The sequence below is a fragment of the Argiope bruennichi genome, chromosome X2 (genome assembly GCF_947563725.1).
Source record: "Argiope bruennichi chromosome X2, qqArgBrue1.1, whole genome shotgun sequence".
Lineage (NCBI taxonomy): Eukaryota > Metazoa > Arthropoda > Arachnida > Araneae > Araneidae > Argiope > Argiope bruennichi.
In genome coordinates, this window is record NC_079163.1 from 103,973,438 (window position 1) to 103,994,928 (window position 21,491).

The following is a 21,491-nucleotide window of genomic DNA, read 5'->3' on the forward strand; positions in this document are numbered from 1 at the left end:
TTCCTTCCTCAAAAAGAAGAGAAACAAAAGCAGCTATCTTATAATTGATTAGATATTTAATAATTAAGCTACTAAACAACTAATTAATGTCATAAACTATAATGTTTTACTAAGGTAAGGCAATTTTAATAAATGCTTTTAGTAAGCTAGTTCTTCTCATTAGTGGTATGACTGGAGTTGTGTTAAGTCTGTTAAATGACTGGTAAGAATAATGTATTTGTAAACCCTAGAAGCATAGATATTTTAACACAAGCAGGAAATCAATAAAAAAGAATAAATAAAACTAACAAATGAAATATAATAAAACTATAAAATTATAGTCAATGACAACAGTTCGTAAAAAAGGGTACAACAAGAAAATTATAGCCGAACATATATAAAACCACAGTGTTATGAATAGCAGCAATAGAGTCAATAGTTTCAATAAATATTTTTTTGGATAACATAGGATTCTTCAGCTTCACTGATTATTAACGAATTCCCAGCTAGCGAGAACGCACAGGTAAATTTTTATATCTGATGAATGCAGAAGCTGCAAGTTCTTTTTTTTTTTTTTTTTTCTTTGCTGAATTTTCTACATGATGTTTTTTCGCAGGTAGTTAGAAAATTGCGACATATTTTCGGACTTTTAACGACAAGATTTTAGAGTCACATAACGTAAAATTAGTATATAAGTCGTTATTTTTAAACACTCAATGAGTAATTTATGTGGTCAGACAATCTTTGTAATTAAAAAAAAAATGCATCAAACTTTTAACAACAATTTTTAATGGAAAAGAAATAAACAAATACACAATCGCAATCGGAAATAAAATTAAGGAATATTTCAAATCACTACCACGAAAGTCGTTAAACAATCAAATCGAAGGCATTTCATTAGATGATATTCAGAGCTCCCGTTCCAAAATATTTCGATCAACAAATAATCTTACAATAGATTAACAAAAAACTGGAAATATAAAACTGAATTGAATTACAGAGATAAAAGAATTGCTCGCGTTCCGAAAGCAACAATGGCTAATTTAACAGCGTTCTAAGTTTTATTCAAGTCACGTTTCACGATGACACTGAATAGATTATTTAATCAATTTAAAGGAAAAGAGAGCAATATTAGCATTTCAATTTTACTAATTAAAGTTTCGAAACACAACCTCTCTAATAATTTTAAGCCACCCGTATAAAATATCCAGCCTTTAAAGCTTCATTTTGAAAGTCTTGATCAGTTTCATTAATTAAATCAGCCACATACAGTGAAAGAAAAGCGAATAAAAATATAAAAGCGGACATGGGGCATTGCTCATAGTTCTGCTCTGACTAGAATATGCGTAAAAATTTATTTTCATTAATAAAACCTAACACCATTATATCGTACGACAGTGTATGTGAGATGAGGAAAGCCGTGCAATATATCATAAATTAACACGCATACAAATAAACACAATCGTTTACAATTAAAGTGTAAAGTAATCAGAGACAACGCTGCTTAAAACTTTATTTTACTTTTAATTTTATTTCTCAATGAATAGAATGCTAATAAAGCTTTGTTAGCTTAGATCCATTTTGACGTGAACAGTTCATTTTCTCTTAAAATACAGTGCTTTGCTGTGTTTTGGAAAATTTAATTTTTGGTACTAACAAAGTATTTTTATTGTTCTTTTAATCGATGCATGGCATTACAATTACAAGTGTCAACTGCAAAAGGCTTAACATTAATTATGAAACAGTAAAGTCAAAGTCTCTATTTCAATTTTAAATAAATGTCATTTGTCTCGAAATAGATTAAAATGAGTAAATAAAAAATGATTTCAGAACAAGTAAGCATGTTTTAATTTTCAAAATTCTTTTTAAACTTCATTCACACATAAACACAGTGTGTTATGAAAGATAAGCTTGCAATACAGATCCCCTATATGAACGCAACTGCTCTAATGTAGCTCTTCACGAAGAATTTCCTTCCACTGAACAATTGTGATGATGTATCGTAACTGTTACTTATCGTAATAATAAAAATATTCAGACATCGGAAACCCTGTCCAATTTATCATATTATTTTTATTTACTTCTAGATCGTTTACAATTGCGATGAAAAATGAATATAAGGTTAAAGAGAAATCTAATTTTTTTTCCAACTTATTTTCTTTTTAAGATTCCCTATTTTATAGTCTTTTATTGCGAGTAAACTTGCTTTTTAAAAAATATAGATTAAAGTGTTACAGCATACAGTTCCGATATGAGATATATTAACCATTTGCACTCTAATAAGTAACTCTAAAAAGTAAGAATCATTTAAAGTATCGCCATTGAAATACTCCATTTACGTATAATCAATACCATTGTCAATATATTAAGTGTTGCTCAGGTTCGATACCCGTATAAGACTTGAAAGTCCAATAGGTGATTCGTTAAGAAGGGATGCAATGATTAAATAATGTAATAAAGTATTACTTTTTTAGTTTCTTCCTTTGGTGACTTCTTAAGTTGAAGTTGATTTGTTATAATTAATTATGCTCCTCTAAAGTTCTAATATTAGCCTGGAAGCTTTGGCCTCCTAGCCAGTTCTTCATTTCAGGAAAGGTGAAATTCTCGGGTCTAAGCCACGTTCTTGATAAAGAGAGACAAGAGTACAAGTATGTTGAAACCGAAGATATTGTTTAACGAACTGATCACATCGTTCGAAAGAAATGGAAGATGCTAGAAACACGGGTAACGAGCTGGCAGACCAGCAGGTCAAATTATTTACTTTGGTGGAATTTTTAGACATTCTAAACTGTTTAGACTTTCTTGCTCCATATTCTTCCCTTAAAAGAACTTTCATACTAAAGGTCCATCTTATACTATGGGCGGCAACGTTCCTCGAAGAAGGGATCGAAAACTTGGTCCACTGATAAGATATGCTTGAATTTTCAAGGTGATCAAGTCATTTTTGTAAAAACCTTTTAATAATAAATTCATTTTGTTCTTTATTCATCCTTTTTTTTAAATAGAACATTTGAGGCCGAAAAAGAATGGTCCTCGTAATTATTCAGGTTAACAGTATGTAGAAAGTTATCAGCAATCGCATCGCCCGTTAGTGACGTAATATTAATTTCTAAGCGGCAACAAAGAGTTTTGCACCCATTTTATCATTTTCGCTTTTAATATAGTCTTATTTTCGTAGATACCAATTCCACGAGTTAAAAATATAATTATGCTCATACATAATCATTTCTCAACACTAGGACCCTATTCAAGATTGTATCACTAAGCCTTAAGAATATGAGCTGAGTGTAGTTTTTTTTTCCGTAAAGCTAACATCAAATGTCACTGACTATAGTCGTACGATGTGATCAGAGAGCTTCGTAAAACGAGAGCCAAAAAAAAAAAAAAAAAAAAAAAAAGTGAATTGATTAGGAGTGAGCCTTAATTAGACACATTAATGAATCCAAGCAGTATTTCGAATGCAAAGATTCAAATTTTAAAGAAATAAAAACATATAGATTCAAAAATACAAATCACGCAAAACCATTTCAGTCTGAATTTCTCAGATTGCATGCCAATTTGCCATAATCCAACAGAACCTTTCAGCACAATGAATAGCCATTTTTTCATAATACCAATGCAAACATTAATACTCATCTAAATGCTCTAATGAACACTTTTGTACCAGGATGATTCTGTACCATCATCCGATTATATTATTTGATGTGAAAGTTAAAAAATCACGGAAAAGTTCAGCAAGTTATCAAATAAAGAATGATGTGAAAAACAAAAAAAGAGGATCCAGTCAGAAAGGAAAAAGACGTTTTTTTTTCTCCCCCCCCATCGTGTTTAAGTGGCCGTTTAAACAAAATTGATGAAATTCAAAAAAGAGCCAGGACGATTCGAATGAAACTATAACGGGACGTTCACGGATGTATATATATATATAAAACCGTGATCGATGCAATGTTCCAGTATTTGAAATCGATCCAAGTCCAGTCATTGCAGGAAGCATTTCGTTACATTTTATGTGACAATTTTCTAAAAAGGATCGAAAAGTCAAAACTGACCTTCAACTTTTACAGCCCAGTGGCTATTAAATATCGATTGGACAAAAACAAAATCTTCATAGCCTAACTCTTTTAATGGACGTTTTGGCGACTTTTCCTGGTTATTCATAGAAACATTAATATCAATTTACTTTCGAATAGAAATTTCTAAGCTTTGGTCACGCCACCATATTGTGTCAGGAAGGATTTAATTAGCAGAAACACTGTGATGACGCATTTAACCATAAAAATTATTAACACTAAATAGAAAAATTTGGCAACCCTCACAATCTGATTAAAAACCATTAAAACAGCAAATTGTATTAAATTATATATTTTGCTATTTTTAACACTGAGTTCATGAGCAATAATTTTTGGACAAAAGTGGATTTTTTTGAGTATTTTATATATTTTACTTAAAGTATGCTCTTTTTTATATACTTTAACAGAAAAAATGTGCATTTTTAAACGCTAAATTTCATGGATTAAATTATTCAAGAATTCAGATATATGCACAATAAATACATAAAAAATAAAATAAAAGTATTTTTAAAAAATGATTTTATTAGAACAATAAAAATAATTTATTTAATTTTAATTAGTTTCTACTTTGAAATAAGTTATTTCTTCAACTCCACCACCAGTAAGTGAGACCACCGGTACAAAACCAAAATGTAATTAAATATATCTGTTAATTGATGAATAAGTTCTGTTTATGTGATTTCATTATTTGTAATTTTTGTTTTTCATTTCATTATTTTATTTGTATTGTTTATTTTTTGCATACTTATTCATACAGTAAAATTTAATACTGAACATAGAGTGTGCTCTGGACCATTTGCATATATGGAATATGAGGGAAGCGCATTAGAGCTTTTTATTGTAAACACTTCAACCTGAGAGTTGGTGTGAAACTGGTGCAAGCAGGCACCGCTCGCTCTTTTGTTAGCGGCAAAAAGAATTATTCGTTCGCTTTTTGTTAGAGGCAATTTCTACCTTTAAATGTATATATTATATGTTTCCTTATATATGTGCGATCATCGTCTATGTGTGTTGTTATATGTGTGTGTGTGTTTGCGAAAATAAATAAGAAAAAGACAAGAAAGCATCTTTCCTTGGATTGAACACACCCACCCGGCTACAAGTTCTAAAAATGTTAAAATGGTGCACTGTTATCGAAAACGCACAAGTGCACAAAATTTCCAAAATTCTAGCATATCATGAAGTAAGTGAAAGTGACAAAATTTCATATTTACAAAAATGAACCAAGCTAAATAAAAGTGTTTGATGAGTACCTACAATTTTATAATACAGGAGATATGAGAGAAACAACAAAATATGTCATTATTTAAGGTGTGTTTTTTAAAATAAAGATAGTTTTAAATATGGAATAAGAAAATTTAAAGAGATGAGATTTATTTTATCTCATTTATTATTCTTAATTTATTAATACATTTTAGCAAATGTTCACAAATTAGAAGTTCTCTCTGTTCTACTATTTTAAATATGTTAATCATCAATGAACTTTTCTGAATTAGGAATTTATTAACAGAATCAGACATTTCTAGCACGAAACAATGTTCTGAAACTTCCCATTTCCCATTAATACTAAAGAGAGCAACTACAATGTCTATACCTCTATGTAAAGTTGGGAAAGAGCAACAGTTCACAGCACGCAGTTAAGTGGCTACTAATTGAACGGAACCCACCAAGCTTTTTCCCAGGCTACAATCAAGGACGAATATCCTTTCATCCTCATCAAAGAAAATGCAACGGGAATTTCCGCTTAAATAGAGAACATATCTAGTCTCCGTGAAAACTCGCACTTGAATTAATTCCCAGCGAATCGATTAAAATGGATGAATAATAGTAAGCGCTTAACTAAAATTAAACATCTAACAATATTTAATAAACTAACATTATATAGTACTGCAAATGGTCATTGTATGACGGAATTCTGTACAATAATTCGTACAATTAATATCATTTTGGACTTAAGGTTTGAAAAATGTATAAAGACTCGTTGTTTCTAATAATTAACTGAGAGTAGACAAGCCACTGGGATTAAACCCGTCGAGCTTCTAAACAAGGAGGGTATGATTAGCTTACAGGAATGTTAACTATTCTTTTTTGATATAACTAATGCTATATTAATGATGCAATGTTTAGTTTAACTTAGTTAAATTAACACTTCATTTTGATGTAAAAGATTAATGTTTGGGAATAAGCTTTGTAAATTTAAACCATATTCAGACAAAGAGGATAACACTTGAATCGGAATCCTTGTCATTGCTAAACTGTTGAAAATTAACTATACATAGTTTATCCAGGTACTCAGCATATTATTTGATGCTTCTATTATATTAATGCGCACATAGTCTAGGTAAAGTGCGGAAAACTGTTTTGCATCTGATTCCACATTTTAATGGAACTAATAAGGTAACCATTAGATTAATTAAGCAAACCCCATATTAGTGACTTTCGGAATTAGCAACCCATCTTCCCAAACTACTACACCGCACCAGCTGAAGAAGTACGACTTTAACTGGATTTAATCTATAGAAAATTTAGATTAACCCTTTGCGGTCGTATGTCTACTTTCAGCTACCAAAGCATTTTATTGTTCCGGTCGTATGTCCTCTCAGCCACCACAACAAAGAAACATACTCAACTTATATTGTATTCGTCGTGTCTTAATCTTTATTTAGGATATATCAGTTTGTACTTTCTATGAAAAAAGAGAATTGGCCAAGGAACTTATTCACGAACCAATACGGTGCGTCTACCACTTCGTGATAACGAAACCTAATGTCAATAGACTCGCCATGCAAGACGCCGTAGTGAGTCAGTTGCACTTCGAATGTAAAGAAATCGACAGTCTTGGGAGATACTTCGTAAAATTCGAAATAGTATTTTACAAATTGCTTTCGTGTAATTTGGCATTTTAAAATATTTCAAAAGTAATACTCCAAAATGGCAAAAAGAAAGTTACCGAAAGAAGTATACTATGAAACCGAAACTGATTTTCGGGATGCAGTTTCGTCGAGATCAGGAAGACCATCGTCTTTAGATAGAGAGGAGAGACTTAATGGCAGATTATATATATTGCGACACTATGAAGACGTCAAAAGTAAAGATTGTGTTGTCTGTTCCAACAGATAAATAAGGGCGGAAGACGCAAAACGAATGATTTTTGCGACATTTGCCATCGAAAATCAGGACTCTACAGTGGAGAAGATACCACATAATGTCGAATTATAAATTATAATTTTTACAATCGAGCATTGCATTAAAACATCTTTTTGTGTTTACAGTATCAAAGTTTACAAAAGAATGAATAAATTCTTTCAAATAAATTCAAAGGAATGAAATTCCTTCATAATCCAGCATACTATGTATCACTTTTCGCTCAGCGGAAATTAATTCCGACCAGTACGACACCTACGTCCAAATTTAATACGACCGCAAAGGGTTAATGATGGATTTTCAGTGATGCCGAATCTTGAAAAAGCGATTCTACGGAATGAATGGATTCTTTTGAAAGCGAATATTTGCTACAAGACCACAGCGATTAAATAAATGGGGGCATAATAAAGGGCACTAATGTTCAAATAAGGTCTCAAACACACATGGACACATGAATGTTCGAATAATTTCTAAGACACATTTCGATAGAAGAAATTCTGTTGAAATATTTTTCAAAATTAATGTTCCAGACTAGATTTTGAATGAAGCAATGACGATACGCATGAAACTGCGAGCCATCCAGGCGAACACGAAAATTCAATGCGATTCAAAATCTATTTATCAAATTCTTTTGGGCATAAATAAGACTGGAATTCCAAACATAAGCATCCAACATCTCTTGTATAAGCACGCAATTCCAGTCACCTATCATTCAGAAGACATGATTTTTCGATAAATCAATACAAGAACAGAATATACGCCATATTTCTAAGGAAATGGTATTCCGATGGAAGGGTTTCTGGAAGTACACATTACAGCCAAAAACCATCGATTTTGGAAAGCTTTAAAAGCATATTCCTCCCTTACTTCTCTAGCCAGAAAAATTAGATAAAATAACGAATTTCAAAAGATTCAGTCAATAAAAAAAATATGAAGTTATCTATTATAATGATCAAAATACATAATAAATATTTTTTCGCTGTAACAAAGTTGTGCAGGTATGCATTCGGAGCCCAACAACGGATTAATATTCAAAGAATGAATGCATCGTGAAATATCAGCTTGCAGTAATAAATCACCACCTTTAAACACCTTTCCATATGTACCGTTCTCAGAATCTATCATTATCAATTCTATGCAATAGATGCAATTTAAAATTTCCTACATTTTTTTCGTTAAAAAATATTTGATAAGATGATTTTGCAAAATAATATCTTCCAAGTATTATAATCAAAACAGCTGCTACTTCACATACGGCGCGTTAAACATTAAAAAACACAAAGAAATGACAGTAGCAAATGAAATCGAATCGATATTTGTTATTCAGAAAAACTTTTGAGACAATTTTCGTTCGTAATAATGTGTCTAATAAAACTTTTTTGTTGCCTTCGTTTCGAATTGAAAGAGACATGGCATAAGATAATCTTAAGAATTCGAAGGAAAAAAATAAATTTCACATACCAGATGAACGTGTGAATATAATAATAATAAACGAAAACCCATTCATAAATTATCATTTGGATGTAGAGAAAAAGATGAAAACGTTAAAAATTCCTTCCATCGGCGCATTATTTTAATTGAATTTCAGTTATACAAGTATAAGAACAATTTTGAGAACTCATCTCCAAGTCTAAGCAGCCTAACGTCACAAATTGTGCGAAGATCACATGTTTGTTTTTCAATGAAATTGTGCCTTTTCGAAATTTTCATCTTTCAAGATCTAAAATCATATTGAGAATTCAGTTACTGCAGCCATATAAGGAAATAGAATGCTCATTTAAACTAAAAAAATTTGAGTGACAATATTAGTTTAGAAACAATTGACAGTTAGTTTGGTACAAACAAATTTTTAAAAAAATTGAGTTTTCTGCAGAATTAAAAATTATGACATTCTGCACTTTATTCATCACTTATAGATAACGAAAAGTAATACACTTCTCGTTATCTTTTGTAAATACATTTGGACAGACAGTTAACTTATTCTAGTAATACAATCATATGCAAAATTTCTCTAACTTTCAGTGGTTTTGAGTTATTCTGTTCAAACATACAAGGCGGGCAGACTTTCCAATAACAGATTTTATCTAAAATTTGATTAAAGGCTAGATAGCAATTTTCAGTCTAATTGTGTTCTTAGGTTATTTTCCCAACAATCGTTTTTTTCTTTGTATATTTCTTAACCGAGAAAGTGAAAAAGACTCAGTTTTTTTTAAATGTAAAAAAAAAAAAAAAAAAAAAAAAAATCTTTTTGCTTTAAAATGACAAATAAGCAATGCTTTATAATACGGTAAACATAAAAAGTGTCTAGTCTTCTAAATAGTTTGAAAGAGAGCATAAAGAGGTCGCTAGTTTAAATCTTTCTACAATTAGTGCAAAAAGTTTCCTGCGATTTCCCAAGATTTCAGCTTTTGGCCCTAACAACATTTAACCATTTTAGTTCTCAATTAAGAAAAGGCAGTGAAAATAGTTTAAAGACGATAAAATTTTCAGGAGATGATTAACTAATATTGTTGTCTAAAAATATAACATAAAACCAACAGAAACGGCACGAAAATAAGAGTGAAATGTTCATCGGGGAATACAGAACTTCTAAAGAATATGTGTATGTATATATATCTATCTAAAAAACAAATGTTAAAAAACAAATTTCGAAAATTTATAAGCCATAAAAAAAAGAAAAAAATCCCACTAAAACGTAAACTCATTTCAACTTCCATGCTTTTCCACGTGTCAAATACTACTAACATCCTAGATTGAAACTGACGGAGAGGAGTTTCATATTTCAAGCAATTTCTATCTCGGAGTTGCAATTTTAAAATAGTATGTACATCTAATGGGGTGAGAATTTACTTTTCTCTTCGATATTTTGATGTAGAATTTCAGTAGAATTTAACAAGACGCGGGGATTTTAAGAAGCAAAATATTATATATATCTATATTCAAATTGAAGTATATGATTTCTATTCTCCTCACATATTTACTTTTGGGACCATCGTTGAGAAGCTGCTCTGATAAGAATACCACTTTAAAACTCACGTGCATGAGCACTCCCAGCCAATCCCAGCATGCAAATTGGATCTTCCACTAGTTCGTATTTGCTTTTGCGGTAAAAGAAGCTTCCGAATTTATCAAAACTCTACGGGATTTAAACCACAGAGCAAAAGCACATTTTCTGAAAGTGCTGCTTTCAATGAAATATACTATCCATCTAAGAAGATTTAGTAATAGAAAGACTGTGCCATTAGGATGACAGTTGTACTAAATTGAAAATTAAAAAGGTAAATAATAAGATAAGAGATTTGTCTCCATGCAGATTGAGATACATGCAGACGATGGATAAAGACGTTATATAAGATAATTATTTCGAATTAGCAAAATTTAAATTCAAAATGCAAAATTTTAGTTAGATTTATTATTTTTAAAAGTCGATTAATTTTTAAGCAAGCTGTTTTAAATTGATTTCGGAAATATAATTTCGAGGAAGAAAGGGAAAATGATTCATTCGCAAGGTGTCTTGATTTTAGACAAACATATTTAAACTATAATTCATTCAATTAATTTAATATAGAAGTTAGGAAAGTGAATTGTTGAAGCAAATGTCACCCATGTTTTCAGATTAAAAGTTAAAATAACGATGCTGGTTTTCAATAGAACTAACATAAATTGAAAAATGGAATACATATTTAACTATGTTAATCGTAGTAGTTGGTGGTGGTCCTAATTTTACTTTGTCTAGTATATCTAGTCTAGTTCATGGATGATACGTGAATCGCCTGTGTTACACATTCACTACCTAATTAAATGACTCCTTCTGTATTAAGGTTATGAGATATCAAAGCAGGGATAATCTAATAAGAATACATTAGGCGAACCATTGGCAAGAGTTACGGTAGCTATGGTGCTAAGGACTTATACAGATGAGGTGTGCCATCTTCTGCTGGTGAAAGCAATCTGGTGCACCAAAGTAATAACCAAGGGAGAAGTGTTACTTAGCCTGTATGATGGAGTAACCACAAAAGAACTATCCCCGCCCTGTCGCAGCGTCCGGAGTAACTGAATGATCATCATCCTCGCGACAACACTCTGGCGAGACCTATGATTGAGACCTAATGGTCATCACCAGCCACGGTACAACCCCTCCAATAGGAGGTATGCCGAATCACCGGTATGAATGTAGCATGTTCCGAACCATTACTTTATCAACATGAAAGCGAGAACTAACCACCGTACTGGAAGCTTCTCATCCATATTTTTTGGGACGAGAAACTTTTACTAGAAGCTATTTCAGTTCGTATGATGGGGTAAGTAGCTTTATCAGCAGATTTAAGAAAGGAATGAAATATAAATGCGTTCCGTTTTTAGAAAAACCAGAAAAACGTAAATAACCAGGAATTCAATACTATAGCTTAAATCGGTGTACAAGTTTTTGAATAAATCTGTAAAGAGCACATCCAAGGATAAGATCTATAACCATCTCTCTCCTATACAATGTTTATCACCTATGTCATTCTGTAGTACATTAATAGAGCAATGATGGACGCTGTTAATCTTAAAGATATAGTAAAATGGATATTCTTTAAATTGATATAAAACAAAAAAATAAATAAATATTTTTTTATAGATACACTTTTTAACAAACATATTTTGATTAAAAAAAAGAAAACAAAAGAAAGCTCAATTAGTTTTAATCAACAATTGCAGAAATTTTGAAGTATTCTACAACAATCATAACACTAATACATAAAAATCATTAATCAAACCACAAAATACGTCGTTTCATAACCAAGAGCTCACCAGAAAAGTGCTAGAAAACTTATTTCCTTAACCATTACTTAAATTATGCTTTTTATAACTAATACAATTTTTCTGAACTTTTCCCTCCTCGCTTTGCAACCGGAAATCATATCGAAAATCCTTCAGGGCTCCCATGTCCTTGAAATGCAGACTCGATCAACATGATATTTGAAAATCAATTCGTTGAAGCCTCCTGAGATTCGTGGTTTGACTTTTATGTTACTTTGAAATAGAAAGAGGCAATTTTTGGTTGGAAAATTGCTTTCTTAAACCTTTGCCACAGATGGTCTAATTTTTATGTTTTTAAATATAATATTTAATAGTTCAATAAAACTTTTTAAAAATTGCGTCAAATAGTTCTTTATATAAAAAGTTTTCAAATCTTGAAACCAATATTTTTTTTTCAGAACTCAACATGATGCAGTAATAAATCGTATCGAGACTCTAATGAACCGAACAAAGCTCATTAGGATATTTTTTAATAGCATGGCTGCTAATGGTTGCATTCTATATTGAAAAATTCATTTTTCAATAAACGATCTTAGATAAAAAAAATAATAAAGATACCAGAAAAATAAGTAATCGGGAAGGGGGGGGGGCAGGAATATTTATGGTGGTTTCAGAATTTATTCCTTCTTAAGAAAATATCTTTTAAATTATAAGAATTCCTCCTTTCTAATTTATTATACTAAAAATGGGAAATATTATATCTGATTTTTGAATTATTTTGGTAAAAGAATGCATACGTTTAATATAAAAGGAAAGCACTTGGACTACGATTTTTTTCTTTTTTATTTATGGCATTTATCTTTATAACTGACATCAGAGTTACTAAATTTTTGAAGTTTATTCATCAGAAAAAGGTCTGATTAGGAAATAGTATTAATTTCAGAAATGACTCAAACGATGCTTCAGTCATGCGACAAACTCAACCGCGCATGCCATTTAGCTGCACATCGTGCATGCTGAGATGTGACATTAAGTAGGAATAAATACCAAATTTATTTCGGTGTAGCGCTAATGACGAATATCATGTATGAATAATGTTTTCTAATGTACATTAAACTATTTCAGAAAAGCATTTCACTGTTCATAATGAACGAAATTGAAAATTCAAAATCTTTGGTTATCATTTGTCATATATGACGATCGTGGGATCCAAGGAATGATGTCAACCTAAAACAGTATATAGTAGCGATCTATGCGCTTACATTTCCTGACAAGACAATAATTCTATTCCAACAAGAATACATGCAATGAATCGAAGATTTGTCAAAAACACAATACGTATTTGATTTCAATATACCTTAAAGAAAGCAGAAGTTTTCTGTAATTTTTAACATAAAGATGCACCTCCTCCCCCGAAAAAAGTCAACATAAAGAAAAAACACACAAAGAGAAAGCGCGGCACGTAGAGAAAAGTTCAAAAGTATTTCCTATGAAGAAAATACACCATGAATTCGCTTTCAAGTGACAAAGATTCCATTCGAAGCAACTTCACCAGTGAAATACTTTTATAAGTATAAAATGTTTCCAGGGAGATTCCCGAAAAACCCGATTGAGGCAAAACAGCACATCTTTTCCCACTTGGGCATGTCTCCAGTATTATCGGACTTCAACATTCTTTTGTCGAATTTTATAAAGTAAAATACAGCAAAGTAAGTTTTAAAGTAACAAAACGAAACCTTAAACTCTTAAATGATTTCTGAAAAGTTTTTGTCAAAGAAGATTTATAGAAAGTATCACTTTTTTTTTTTTTTTTTTTTTTTACGTTATGAGGAGTTAAACTAAAAATAACATTTTTTTTTTCCAGTGAAATGCAAAATCGATATATTATTGGAGTTCCAGAGTATGTCGAGTTGGTGAATTGCATTCGGTCTTTGCGGCAAAAGAAGGAAAAAATTCCTGACCCAAAGCGAATAAAATCGATCTAAATAGATTATTAAAAATTCATGGCTCGATTACTGGCACTAATCATTTAATGGTGCATTTAACCATCAACTATTTTACATTTTTATGTCTAAGCCATTTAGTGATGAACTAGATAATTTTGCGAAAAACTCTTCAATTGGACTTTTAAAAGCATTTAGAAATACTACTAATTCGTAAAGAGACTTTATAGAAAAAAAAATGATTTTGTGCGATGTACTCTTCGATATTTGTTTCTCAAGTTGTATAGGTAATTAAAATTAGGCAGTCACAATTTAATTTTATATCGTCGTTTCGAATCAAATGCATAAATATATATTTGAGCTAATGTGTCTATTTTAAAAGAAAATATTTCGATTACGTTTTTTTTTTTTTTTTTTTTTTTTTTTTGAGTCAGTAGAAATTCGCTATTCAACAGGAATATTAAAAATAATATTGCAAAGACGAGAATAATTAAAAATAGAGAAGCTATCAATTTGTATTTAATAACCTGCAATTTTTTTCAGGAATGAGAATTATTAAAAAAAAGGAAATATTTGATTTTTTGTCTTTATTTTTCTTCCAATTTACATATATTGATACAAGTGAATATAGGCTCAGAAATAAATTTTTAAATAAATAAGATAGCAAAAACATTGCAAATAATAGCGCGTTTTTTGTAATAGAGCAAGTATGCGCATTTTAATTCAAAATAATACCATCAACTAAATGCTAATAGGATTACACAAATAGTTTCTTCAAATATGCCATCTAAATTTAATTGAATTCTTTGTCATCAGTAAATATCTAAATTAAAAAGAGCATGATATAATGCATTTTATTTAACATTTAAAAACTTATATTTAAATTGCGAAATGTAAAGTCTCTACATTTAATGTAAGTGACTAATTGAAAAGTCGATTTTTTTTTTTTGAAAAAAAAATAAATGTTTATTTTTTTTTATTATTATTTAATATTCTTAATGCTTGGAACAGTCTTTTTTATAAAATCATTTGAATTTTGTTTTCGTGTTCATTCCTTGAGAAGCTGTATTGATTGTTATTTATGAATAATATCCTTTTATCGCAATTTTACTTCTTCAAATGCTATATTTTCTCAAATTCTGAATTTTGGTGGAATTTTCTTAGGAAAACACCTCATAAATTAAAGCCTAATGCATATATTTTATTTCTCAGCATCATATTTTTTCAATATATTCTGCAGTTCTTCAACTACAGAATAAACAATTTACTCATTTTGAAATATTCTTTTGTTGTTTTAATTCTTTACACTGCAAATGAAAGAAAATTACGTTATTTATCAAAGGAATACCAATATTTAAGATTGGATAGAAGTACAATTTATTTTTTTAGTTCCGGAACTAGATAATATATTTCTTAAAGTATTTACAAGCTATTGAACAAATCATTTGATAAATAACTAAGTTAGAAGGTTTTTGTTTTATACTTTTTAACTAAACCTCCCACTAAAAAAAACAAAAACTTTTGACATTTAACGGATATATTTTAGTTTAATTGATGTGTTTTTAATCTATTTTATGTAAAAATTTATTTCCAAATGTAGTTAAGATAACAGACTAACTACAGCAATTGTGGCTTATACATGAAGAATAAGCATCATATATTATTTAAATACAATATATAAAAATCCCTCTTCATTCGCAACAGCTATGAGGAACCAACATCATTTGAAACTTTTAATTTGAAATAGTTAGGTTCATTTCAACCATTTGAAATATTAGGTTAGGTTTAGAAACAGTTAGGTTCAACAAACATTTAGGTTAGATCCTAAAAGGAAGACTTTGGGTATTGTGGATCGAACAATCCAGAGGCTTCATTAACAAACTATCACTGATATGGTGATTATCATAAAGGGCGCAATGTATATGATCGCAAATGATATATATAAAATCTCTTAAATTAATATTCTGTACCTGGATTATTAATCAGATTATTAGCGACATTAAATAAACAACGAACTAAAGCATACGATGCAAATTCTGATCTCAAAATTGAAAGAGGTATTAAGGGCCCATAAATATAGTACAGAAAGTATTTGTGAAGTTAAATAGAAATTCATTACTTATGCTATTGTAAAAGTACATGTTTGTTTTAAGATCAAATATATATGTCTTAGCAAAGTATATTTAGTTTTACAGCTTCTAAAGCCTTTTTCCCCCCAATAATCACAGCAACATATTAGAAACATAAAAAAGAACCCTTTCCAGTATTCGTGTGCATGATTAATAGAAACAAAAATGATTAGCAAAACAAATCTTTTATTCATTTGAATAAAGTGCCGATGCGAAAACATTCTTTAAAATGCTTGTGCAACATTCGAATGCCTGCCCTTTATAGTTACAAGAGAGTAACGCATTTCTTTATTAACATCACAATTTTCAGCAAAACTCGAAAGCTGAAGAGAAATCCATCCCATAATCAACTCATAAATTAATAATTCGAATTTGAAAACGTGTAACTAAAAAAAATTGGAAATCAATTTATGAAAGCATTTGGAGACATTTTGAACAGAGTGAAAGGTAGCTAAAATTCCCGATGTATCAAAAATTGCAAAGCAGCTCAAATAAATTCAACAAGACATGTAATTAATAAAGCAGCAAAGTCAAATGAAAAATTTTTCTCTTTTAAATCAAGCTAAATTTAGAACAGTTTCCACAGAGAGGCAATGTTGAAAAATTACCATTCCTATTCGATTAATGAAGACTACAGGGGCGTAACTAATTTGTACGAAAGCGCAAATCAAATTGTAATGAAAGGGCTTTCAATCGAGTTAACAAAGTGAAAAAATGAATTAATTGGTACAAGATGATGTCAGTCGAAGTCGGTGGTAGTTGATGCGAGATCAAAAGTGGAGTCAAGGGGGAAAAAGAAGTTTGCGAATGTATATGTTTTAAAAGGAACTACTTTTAAATTGAGTGAGAAATTTTATTCAAAATAACATTTTACATAGGAAAGAGCTTCTCAAATAAGAAAATTCAATGGGATGTTGATAAAATTTAAAAATGAATCCATCACGTTTTTTCCGCCCTATATTCAAGTACAATGATACATACAATGCCATATATATTTCAGAAATGCGAGAAAATTAGGTTTATTTAACGGACGATAAAATCTAAATCATTACTGTAACTTGCATTAAAAAAACTCAAATTGCTCTTAAGAACTATTTCCACTACAAACAGTATGAATAGCATCAGAAATGACGTTCATTTTTCAAAAACCAGAAAAAATTGCAAAATTTAAAATAGATTATATTCAATTTTATAAAAATAATACGATTTGAAAATTACAATACAAAGAATTTATTATTTTTAGAACTTAAATAAAAAAAAATGATAATATTACTGCTTTTTTATCTCAAAAAACAATTAACTGACATTCAAAATTAAAGATTTGATGATTTTTACTTAAGGAGTTCTAAGGTAACGAAAATTCTAGCTATAAAAGTAAAAAGTATTGTATTAGCGAATCGATAATTACACTTGTAAGTAGGAAAGAGATTTTTAAAAAAATGTTAAAGACATACAATTTTAATAAAACATTTAAATTGTAGCATACTTTTTATTTATTTTTATTATTTCTAGTTATTTATTTTTACAAAAGTTTATTCGCAGAGAATGCATTCACAAAATTGTCTTCCTTAAGCTGATATAGATCTTGCAGAAAACACTGCTCAATAAACTTTTCATCATTACAACATTACAACTCATCATTTCATCATTACAACAAACTCAAAACCTAATTAATAATTAAATTTTTAGTTTTAATACAAAATATAAATTTACATATTCAATTCTTTTGAGCTTATTATATTCCGATAAAAGTTTCATTATAAAAGTATAAAAGTATTTTTTTTATTGATGTACTTGACATCAACCAATAATCGAACTTCTCACATGTCTCTGCGATAATGCTGGTTAATAATAATAAAAATTGATTTCTTTTTCAATAGTTTGATTTTCACCCAATTTTGAAAACGCAAATCTATTTGCAGAAAAGTAAATGAATCTGTTTATCTGCATATCTGTACATTTTCAAAACATTGGACTCATTTTAAGACATTTATTTTTATTTACACACACAGTGCGAATCAATAAAATGCCCCGGGTTATTTAAATAAAATAAAAGCAAAAGTGGCACTAGAAGATTACAAGGAAATGGAAATCTATTACTCATCCAAAAACCACTATCCAAGGGAACGCCTTAGGGGTTTGGCGAGGGAATTCAATTTTGATCATCTGCGTGACAATATTTTACAGGTCCAAAGCGAAACACCTGCGAAAACTCACAGAATAGTTTTCAGGATCAAAGACAAACATTACCTGTTTTGTCAGAAAGTGAAAATCTGTTTCTTCTGCAGGATATTCCCGGAAATATGTATTTAATAAATCTCACACAAATCAATATCGAGTTAGGAAATTTGAAAATTTGTATAAACACACTGGAATAGCAGATGATGGAATATGAACCGTTGAGCGGAAATTTAAATTAAATTTTCTAGAGATCGTTTCGGCTTTAGATATTGTTATGCTTTTATGGTATGACAATCACGACTCCCCTAATGAAATGAAATTTCTAATTAAAGTTTGAGATTCTTTAAAGCAATTTAACTGAACAGAACCATCCATTGGAAGCAAAATTCAAAACTTCAGGAAAATCTCGTATTGAAATTGCTAGTAATTCATAGGAGTACAGGGAATGTATGGCATGAACTATGCGATTAGAAGGATATAAATGGAAACCGAATTGTAAAATTTTGCCGTAAACAGAAAGTAACTTCGAAAAAAAATAATAGAGTTTTATGCCCTTTTTGGAAGTGGATTTGGAAGAAAACATACAATAATTCAAGATTTGTTCCATTTCTTTTAAACAATACTGTGTGAGAATTAATGAAAAATAAAGAAGACAAAAAAAAAAAAAAAAAAAAACGAAGGAATGAAATTGCTTTAAGAAGTCCTAGTTTTCATAAACAACGGAAACAAACTTATGAAGTCAAAAAAAGTCAGCTCTATAGTTAGAACCAAAATGAAAATAAGTCGGCGGGAGCGTTTCTCCCAAACTTTCTCGCCTACTGCCAGAAAATGCGTAGCATGGCATTGGTTTAGAAAATTAACAAAATATTAACCTTAGGAGCGAATAAACATTATTACTGATTCTATCGTGTGATGGTTGGCAAGTGTATTAGGATTAATCTCTGGCATGCGGTTGAAAGCATCCGAAAAGTGAATTTGAGTTTTAGGCGCATTCTTCTTATGTTTGTGTTATGTTTTGATGAAAACACATTAAAATTATATTTTAAAATTAAACTTCGAATTAAAAGTTTGAGAAATCCGTTTTTAGTAGGCCTCTAATGCCCAAAAAATAACTTCCTAAATTTCATGCTCCTAACTTCAATGGCTTTATGCTGGACATTCCTATGGACAAGTGTTTATCTATTAAAAGAGGTTTCATTGGGGAAAAAATTATAAAAAAGTTATAAAAAGAAAAAGAAAAAATTATAAAATAATAAAATCTAAACTCTGAAAAAAATTGTAAAAAAAAAAAAAAATCCCCTTAACCAAAACAAATTTGGCGAGATTATTCCAAACAAATAAAAGTGTTCAAATGGATGAGGACATTCAAAAAATACCGCGAAAGATATCACGATCATTGAAAATTTAAGGCTTCAAGTTAAAATTTCATTATACTAGTTCTACGCGATTGACTAATGTAATTACATACCGCAATTGATTACAATTCAATAAAGTACAGTCGAACACCTGAAGTAGGTCATTCAAGCGTTTGCTCCAAAACGACGTATTAATGAGAATAATGATCAAATATGTGGGTGTTTTTGAAGAAGCTTTTCCCATGTTCGATATATTATTTTGGCTATCAAATTCATTCTGGTGTTTTCTCATTTTCCGTTGATCGTACCATTATTCTTTAAAACATAAATGTTTAAATATATATTTACCAGTTATAAGTTAAATAAATTCTTCAACATCTAAAATCTTAAAAATTGAAGTTAGAACGTGTGACATAATACGTATTTTGTACTGCCCCTAAAGGCTGTAAAAAAAAAAAAAAAAAAAAATGAAAAGAAAGAGAGGAAAAGAAAAAGGGTGAAAAAAAAAAGAAAGAAAAAGGAGGGAGGGAGAGAAAAAGAATCATTAAGCATTATCTTAATATGCGTTAGAATGCCTGGAATATTTCAAACTCTTCTTTTTTGTTGGTTTTCTTTTTTGATACATCCTGTAAACAAGCTTTTATGCCCATGATTTCGAATTATCATATTCAACTAAACGAACAGCTTTCTTCGTCTTCACGAGAAAGTTAAGCACTTTTTAAAGGCCTTTTCTGAAAATTAAGCACTTTTAAAGTGCTTAAAAATGGTTTTCAAATTTAAGTACTTTTCATGACGCTACGCACCCTGAAAACATACAGCCGAAACTCTATTAAGCAAAATCTCATCGTTCCTCTTAAAAATCTTGTAACGAAAAAAATTCGTTAAATCGAAATTTGTAAATTAGGTTATAAACAGGAGGGAAAAAAAAAAAAAAAAAAAAAAAAAAAAAAAACCACCTGAAACTAACTTATTCATTTTATTGATTTTAACGCGTACCCTAAAATAATGTTTAATCCTGCTTTGTACAGGTTTAATGTAACGAACACATTTCTCTTAAAAATTCTCAAATTTTTATAAAGACGAACATACATTAACTGTAACATTTTCTTGAAACTATAGTCTCCTTGTACTCTCAAGCTATAAGCATGTTTTCACGTGGAGATTTTTTCGCAATTTTTTTATTATCGTCTTTATTCCTCATTATATTGCCTTCGTTATTTACTGTATAATCTTTGCAAGACATCATACTCCATAAGATATCCAGGAATCACAATGTGTTTATCCAAATAATGAAAATTAAATAGCTTTAAACGTTCTTTAATAGAGCAAATACGGGTGATGTTGCGACAGTCCCTTTTTAGAAACTCTGATAAATTAAAACTTATGAAACTTAACAAAAAGCAAATTTACTATTTTCAAATACAATTCATATTTCTAAATAACCGGATTTGCTATTGAAGATTTTGTTTATTTTATATATTATTAATTCTTAGAGCGATCTTTATTCCCACAGTTCTGGTTATCATGATCTTTTGCATGGTTCCCAATTTCCTAGAGATAATTAACAAATACAAAGGGAAAAAAGTTTTTGAAAAATTATCCGAAGTAAATACTAATAAATACAAATTTTCATTAGCTGAAACGATGTATCCCAGCCTTATCTTTCTCTCCCACCCTCTTTCCCAATATTTCTATAGAGATAATTTTAACAGACATACAGCGAATAACGTGCAATGCAAAACATAACATTACATCCAGATACCTTTGTTGATGTAGATCCTCATCGCAGTTAAAAATTATGAAATCCATCTCGTTAGCATAGCAATATGCATCATCATAACATTTCTATAAAACTATTATATAGCAAATCTATAAAGTAGAATTTTTGAATATATTTCAGACATTTTAAAAAATCTACAATGAATAAATAAAAAGTTAGCATGAATC

The 21,491-nt window shown here is 29.9% G+C and overlaps 1 protein-coding gene across 5 annotated transcripts in view; it reads right to left on the minus strand.

The window, feature by feature from the left end:
- The window catches only part of LOC129959958 (homer protein homolog 2-like), a 267,569-nt gene that overhangs the window by 70,913 nt on the left and 175,165 nt on the right, over positions 1-21,491 (minus strand). The gene's annotated exons all lie outside the window — the stretch shown is intronic.